The sequence below is a fragment of the Wyeomyia smithii genome, chromosome 3 (genome assembly GCF_029784165.1).
Source record: "Wyeomyia smithii strain HCP4-BCI-WySm-NY-G18 chromosome 3, ASM2978416v1, whole genome shotgun sequence".
In the NCBI taxonomy this organism is placed as follows: domain Eukaryota; kingdom Metazoa; phylum Arthropoda; class Insecta; order Diptera; family Culicidae; genus Wyeomyia; species Wyeomyia smithii.
The window spans coordinates 12,273,367-12,281,462 of NC_073696.1; the positions used below are offsets into that span (position 1 = coordinate 12,273,367).

At 38.9% G+C, this 8,096-nt stretch overlaps 1 long non-coding RNA gene across 1 annotated transcript; it reads right to left on the reverse strand.

Moving 5' to 3' along the window:
- Positions 1-2,227: 2,227 nt before the first annotated feature.
- Positions 2,228-2,677, reverse strand: LOC129727154 (uncharacterized). Its single transcript, XR_008728488.1, has 3 exons — positions 2,555-2,677; positions 2,401-2,481; positions 2,228-2,333 (listed from the first exon to the last, which is right to left on the reverse strand). It is a non-coding gene; the product is annotated as an uncharacterized LOC129727154 (long non-coding RNA).
- Positions 2,678-8,096: the final 5,419 nt, after the last annotated feature.

The window sequence follows — 8,096 nt, forward strand, 5'->3', positions numbered from 1 at the left end:
CATTGGAAAAATCTGACAATCTGTATTGCTAGGAAAAAAATCTGTAAATAAAATCTGTATCAGAAGCTTGTTGAGACATGATATTTTCATTCATTTTTGTTCCTATTTGATGTTAATATATTTTACTACTGAAAAACTCTTGCTTAAAATTAGTTACTTTTTTGTTAAAAGTTCAAAATCTGGATATCAAAAAAAAAATTGTTATTTTTAATTATTTAATTCGACACTTTTATTTTAAAACCTTGCTTCAATCCAAAATTTCCACTGATTGAACATTCCTTGCTTGTGATGTTTATACATGTTTTTGTTGATCTTATCTTTTAATCTGCTTGTTACGGTTATTTTTGAAGCTCCTCCCTGTAAATTTACATAACTCTTCGCCTTCAAAACGGCATCCATTGATTTCGGAGATAATCGATTCCTGAATTTTGTCTTATTCGCGTTATACAGAGAAAAAATTCGCTCCACGCATGCTGACGAATGAGGAATGATTAAAAAGTTCGAAATAAAACTTCGTAATATTGGATATGCAAAATTTCCGTTTCGTTTTCGAACATTGAGACACAACGACCAAGTAAGTTTTTTCTCATCTGATTCACACAGTAGCTTAGTTTTCAGTTCTCGAAACTCATTTTCCAATAATTGCCTATTCTCTTGACCGAGGAAATTAGGAAACTGACGTACTACGTCATTTAAGTCGGGTAATTCCAAGAACGTCTCTGGATTAAGTGATGCAGCTGTTTTTAAAACTGGATCATTGAAATCGAATCTTCTGAGTATTTGTTTGGCTAGCTCTCCGTAGAACTCACGACAAATCAGTTTAAATTTTCCTTGTAATTCATCTGTAAGTTCACTGTGCGCATGTTCGGCGTCCACGCCCACATAAACCTGTTTGGGCTGCATTAGAAACTTTTCGAAATCATTCGGAATTGCTTCACCTTTTGCAACAAGATTTGTAAATTCTTTCGTACAGAAATTTGTCAAAATAATCAGTAGCAACGTTTTCATTTCTGTGTAGATTTCGCAGAAATGTGAGCTTTCCGATTGAAAATTTCTGTTCACTTTATTAATAAGTGGAAGCATGTAACTAAGAAATAGAAGTATCGGTTTTGTCATTGCGTCACTTAGATGATTGTAAATACGACAAGCTGTCGGGTTCCGGTCGTGGTTTGATTGAAAAGCGAAAAATAATTTTAACTCGGAGTACAACTCTAGGTTTCGGAGAACAACGCTCTCCAGTGATAACCACCGCGTGGCAGATGGATGTAACATCTTCTTTGGTTTCAAATCGACTATTTCTTGAATACGTTTAAATTCCATATCACGTTTGGGACTACCGGAAATATAGTTATAGACATCTCGCATTAGATATTCGATATATGCTGGCAACTTTTCACATGCATTACTAGCGCATAGTGCTAGTGAATGGCATGTACATTTTATGCAGATCAAACCAGGACAGTCTTTTTCGAACAATCGCATTACAGAGTTGTGCTTTCCTACCATAACCGATGCTCCATCGGATCCTATTCCTTTTAGTCGCTTATTATAATCGATATCATTGGTTTCGAATTCAGCCACAATCGCCTCGTAGATTGTTTTATGATCTGCTGATTCAACCTCTATCGCCTTGAAGAACAAGTCCTGCACTTGAAACTCTGTCTCGTCCATCATTCTTACCACAATAGCAAGCGTTTTGGTGTTAGTTTTATCAGTGGATTCATCGATTATAAGGGAAAAATTTTGTGTACGCATTCTTTCAATAAGCTCCTCAGAATGTGCAGCTGCCAATACACCTTCTATCATTGCTGATGTTTTGGTTCTACCCAATCGCAGTTGGGGTAATACTTTTGGATCTTCAGTTGCTAAATCACGGATAACACTAGCTAAAGAATCAAACGCTGAAAACCCAATGTTATGCTTAAGGGCCCAGGCACAAATTTTAAGATCAGCTAAATATACTTTATCCATTAAAGTGCTATCGGTAATTTTTATTAGTTTGTCCGGATTACCAGCAACTTGGGATGCAGACGAGAGATGGCGTTTTGATAACAGATGTGTTGTAAGGTTGGATTTTCCGCCTCTTGCAACATTAAGTTTTGACAATCAAATCCGGCAAAAGGTGAAATACGGATCATTGTGGTATTTTTCAAAGCATGATAATTCAGGAGTGTCCAACCATTTGATCGAAAATTTCTGACGAGTTTTATTCTGTTCTTTATGGGTTCCGGAAGTTTTATTTTCACTCGAGGTGTCAACACACAGTGCACCTGACCCAGCAGAGTTGTCAATGTTTCCGTGTTCTACAGCAAAGTTTTCGCAACCATGTGCATCTGTAAAAAAATATAACCAAGTTATAAAACACATACCACAAACTAAATTATATAAAAAAAAACATACCATAAGTTGCATTATTATTATTGGCATCATTTGAAACCACTGATTTCTGGTTCGCAAGCGTTGAATTCTGGTGTTTCTTTCCTTTTAGTAAGACAAAAGAATAGATTATTTCAGTATGATTGCAGTTTTAAAATAGTAGAAGTTATTTACTTACCTCTATGGAAATACTCCACAAGCGTTTTCTTAGACATTTCTTAGGCTTTACCAATTAAACTGTATCGTATAAGCAGCGAAAAATTCGAGGCCTGAAAACGCGCAACAATTTATTAAAACTTTACCGGCTTTGCTTGAGAGTTGTTTTGTTTTGTTTCTGATCAGCGATGCCAGATATATAGACGAATCTATGCTAATTCGTAGTCGCGAATACAGGTTGTCATACAGGCATATAGATTCTATACAGATAGTCAACATGATACATACATTATATAAGTACATGGTTTGTCATTTCATAACACTGTTTAAGTTTAATTTAAGTTAAGCACAGGAATCTGAATACCTACAGAGTTTTTTTATTAATGCATAATATACAAAAAAAGGTTGGCATCTTTGCCAAAAACCCCAAATTAATCAGCAATCCGCGTTAACGGTGTTGCTGATATTTGTTTTGTTTTTGCATGCGAAAAAAAAGGAAAAAAATATTTTTGCTTTTTTCATCACGCACATTTTAACAATTACATATGAGAGTTCACGTAGGTGCGAACAGCCTTCAAAATCTCTTTCAACGCGAATAACCCGAATATCATCAGCGAGCAGTAATGTGTAGGAGTGAGGAGTGTGTTTTGCTTCGACACTTTTTCACAGGTAGCTGATATCGCGCCATGTTTCAAAGGCTAGTGTCGCAGCGTGTGTGCAAACGGGATAGCATATCACCGCTACTTTTCATGCCCATAACATGATTTTAAAATTACAAACTGTCAGCAGATTGCAGATCCGTGACAATGTAAGCCCCTAATGGAGCATAGCAAGTGAGATAAAGTTGCCAGATAACTGGACACAAAGAATACAGAACACTGTAGAAAACTGTCAAGCAGAAAAGCATAGAAATATAAATAACTACTTGAATGCAAACTCGTAGCATAATTATCGAAAAATCTGTAAATCTGTATTTTTTTCCAAATATCTGTAAATCTGTACATACAGATTCTGTATCAACTTTCGAGTTGAAAATCTGTAAAATACAGATAAATCTGTATATGTGGCATCCCTGCTCCTGGACATGATGGATTTCACATTGGCGATACTGCCAGGCTGCTAAATTTTCCAGCAGCTTGACGTGAATCCCTTTGTGTTATTTGTCCAGGAATAACTCATTTCCAAAAAAAAAAAAAAAACGGGGACGCTGAAATATGACTTGATTCTTGTGTATTTGTGTCCGAAAAAGTGCAAGTGAAAATCGCTTTTACAGCGCCTGTTTAGAAAAATTAAACATTGCGTGCGTATTAATAAAAAAAAAAAATCGTAAAATGTTCAGCAGCATTCTCGAATTGCACAAAAAAATGGCAACCATCTTTTTCATCCTTTTGTGAGAAAAAACGTGAATAGGTCAGCCCTGACCGGCTACTAGTGTCGACATAAATTGGTTGGATTACAGAGAGTGAACCAAAACGACAGCGTTTGCTTTGATAGATAGCCGTATCTAGACGACCGCTTCTGATAAAATCGATAACGGGTCGAGACGACCGCGCTTGGATTGATTGGTCGCTACCAATTGAGACGACCGCGTTTCATTATACTGGTGACGATTTTGAGATGAAAATTTGCTTCAATTCGTTCCCGTGTTCCCAATCAACTCTAGTCTTTTTTTGACGGCGTTTGCGTTCTAACAGTTTTCTTAATAATATTGCGTTCTCTTACGTTTTGTTTCAGACTTAAGTCTGAGATGTTGTCAGGAGGGAGATTTGTTCGCGCTCCCGAGTTTCAAAGTGATTCGGAAGATTCCGACGTGTGTTCCTTGGACAAACCGGGCTACAAAGAACCGAACAAGGAAAACTATACTGCTCGTAGCGGGGACAATGACAGTGACACCGAAGAGGACGAAGGAGAAACTCTAGGTCTATCGCCGAAATCAACAGTTCGACGCTTCCGGCCATGCAAGGCAACCAGACTCACGAATTGAAGGTCAACCGGTGTGATGAGGTCAACCGGAACAGGAACCTAAAAAACGCGTTTGCAGCGCCACCATCAAGCTCAGCTGGCATCGCCTGGCATAATGTTACACCGTTTTCGTGAAAGACTTGCAAGAATACTTACGTTCATTGGTGGACGTAACAGCGGAACATACGGCGTTCACTGAAATGAAGCAATGATCGGGCGACTCGGCCCTGCTTTTCCATGCCCGCTTGAAGCAGAAAATTTGCCTTGTCGGATACACGGAAGCTGATCAGGATAAAGCCGTTCATACCCAGCTTTTGAAAGGAATGAGGGATAAGGAACTGGCAGAATCAGCAAGAACCCTCGGATATCCCACCTCCTTCGTTGTACAATGTGCCACCCGAGAAGAAGCCCACACATCTGAAACGGAGCAAGCAAGACCATCACATACGTTTGCAGTTCAACGGAATGGTCGGCAGACTTCTAATGACACAGTGGAAGCGAAAGCGTGAAAGGATCAATGACGGTGGGAACCAACGGAAAAAACGGGATTCGAACGATTCAATGAACCGTGGACAAGAAAGTCGCTCACGATGTTCTAAGTGTAACATGTTGTTCCACAAATATGGAACCTGCCCAGCGGAAAAGAACAACAACGTGTGCTGGAAGAAGGTTGCTAACATCTTCAGGTTGAACGCCCTCCAGGATGGACGAAAGAGGATGACGAAGGAAAAGATAAACAAATGAGTTCATGGGTTTTTTTTTTCTTAATTTTTATCCTATCAAAATAATTCTTGTAAATGAAACAAAGGTTCATGAAAAGGCTTTTTGATTGAAATAAAACATCGTTTGTTACTCAATGTCTGATATAGTTTTCCTAATTGGTTCATTTCACCAAATAAATGCACTTTCTCTAACGGACGCCTTAATAGACTGTCGAGTGGGATTTTCAAACCCAATCCGTTTTCTGATAGACTCGGGGTCGGATGTCAATACTATTGGCGGCAGTGACTGGAAACGACTAAAGCATGTGTTTCATGCATGCATAGCCCAATTAGAACCAACCCAGTTATCGGAGGGCAATGACTTGCGACCATGCGCTTCAAACAAACCCCTCCCAGTAACATGTGCATTTAGGGGCGAAATGCGGGTTATGGAACAGGATAAACCAATAATTAATGCAGAGTTCCTAGATATCGATGAAGGCACTCGTTCTCTTCTGAGTCGTTCAACGGCAGCTGACTTAAAGCTGTTGAAAGTTGGCTTATCCGTCAACAACTGCGAAAGACCGGTCAAGACGACTACGTTACCTAAAGTACCAGGTATTCTAGTGAAGTTCAGTGTTGACAAGTCTGTCCCTCCGGCAGAGAACGCTTTCTACAATGTGCTTGCCGCTTATAGGGAAAGCGCGAAGGACAGACTTTCGAAAATGGAACAGCAGGGCATCATTGAACGTGTAACGGTAGCACCGGACAGGATAAGCGGAATGTCGGCGGTGCCAAAGCGAAAGAACGACTTCCGCTTAGTCATGAACATGCGGGCACCGAATCGCGCAATCAAACGCGAATACTACTGCCTCCCATTACTAGGTGAGATGCGAGTCAAACTCCACGGAGAAAAATTGTTTTCGAAGCTCGATTTGGAAAACGTGTTCTACCATTTAGAGCTACATGAGTCTTCAAGGGATCTCACAACCGTCATGTCGGAGCATGTCATGTTTTGATTCACGCTGTTGATGTTCGGGGTCAACTATGCCCAAGAGGTCTTCCATCGTTAAATGTTCAGAATCCTGAGTGGCGTTAAAAACATTACCTATTTACATAAAAGAGAAGTTTTGTATGTATGTATGTATGTATGTATGTTCCAGCATAACTTTCGAAGGCTTTAACCGATTTCAACCAAACTTGGCATACGTGTTCTTTGTACAAAGGAAGTGGTCATAGAAATATTGGATAGGGGGAGGGGTCACCCTTAAAGAAGGAGGGGGTCAAAAGTAATAAATTTTCATACATAATGGAAACCTTTCATTGGAATTTGATGATTTTCGGGTTCTTGGTCATGTTTTCAGGCCGGAAGTTGATATCCAGAGACCGAAACATGATGCTCGATACTATTTCAATCCAAGATGGCGACTTCCGGTTTCTGAGAATCCATTTAAAACTGTGGAAAACGCTCACAAACCCCCCAATGTTAGTATTTTCGGAGCAAAAATGACTCTTAAGAACCGGTTATCGGTGTCTGACGATACTTTGAAACTTGGGTTGCCGACTTGCGGTTTCTGGAAATCTGCGAAAATTATTTAATGAATTATATACTTGGCAATATGGGTATTTTCGGAATCGGAATGACGTCGTCATACGAAAAATCGATGGTATATTTCCAAATATTGGCCTTTTTTGAAACGTAGTGACGTCTGTCTGTTTGTCGTGCAAATGTTTCTGGAGAAGTGCTCCAAAACATCCAACCTGCTTTGATCCGTTTTTGGAACGATTTCTTGACATATTTCTTGCATAATTTGATAACGGAGAGTCCAATCTAGCATTTTGGAGGAAAAATATGTTTGTAAAAATTGCTGAACCTCAACTATTACCGAATAAAAATTTGGTTAAAAGCATCGATCAAATAAGACAAGAGCTCCCAAAATCCAGCTATTTATTAAAAAAAAGTTTTGTATGTATGTATGTATGTTCCAACATAACTCTCGAATAACTGTACCGATTTTAACCAGACTTGGCATACGTGGTCTTTGTACAGAGGAAGTGGTCATAGAAATATTGGGAAGAGGAAGGAGCAGCCCCCAAAGGAGGAGGGGTCTCAATTGGTCAGAATATCAAGTTTTTTAATGCATTATGGGAACTTTCTAAATAAATACGATAGTTTTTAGGCCTTTGATCATGTATGGTGACCGGAAATTGATTTCCAGAGACCGGAACATGATGTCGAAAAGAGAAAGTGACAGCTATCAAAGGGGGAGGGGGTCCTAATTTATAAGAAAATCAGGTCTTTTAGTGGCCTATGGGAACTTTTTGAAAAGGTACGATAACTTTCATGCCCTCGGTCGGTCATGGCCAGAAGTTGATGTCTAGGGACCGGAATATGATGTCCGATGTTTTTCATAAACAAAGATGGTGACTTTTCTGGGAAGCTGTATAAAACGTTTGCAAACCTCCAAACATTGGTATTTCCGGAACCAGGATGACCCTGGGAGAGAGAAACGGATACGAAGCTATGTGAGTGTCAAAATGAACCAGAATGAGCTGTCATTGACTGTCAATTTGAACCAAGAAAAAATAAGCATTTTTTTGCGATGAGTATTGTTATAACTGAAAGGTATCGCGTTGCTCGAAAAAAAATTTGTCGCAAACAGGTTTTGTATACATTGTCGTTTCACAAAATATTTTGGTTTGTTTTTAGGTAAAATAATAAATTTCATAAGCTCTAAGTAATAATCATGCTAGCGTACTTTGATTATTAAACTTGCGCTTCTCATGATTTAAGACTTTGGTTACTATTTCGAACACACTTCATCACGGTCGAACTCAAAACTATGAAAAAACTTTTATACAACGGCAAATTGAAGAAAACACAGACTCTAAAAATTAGTC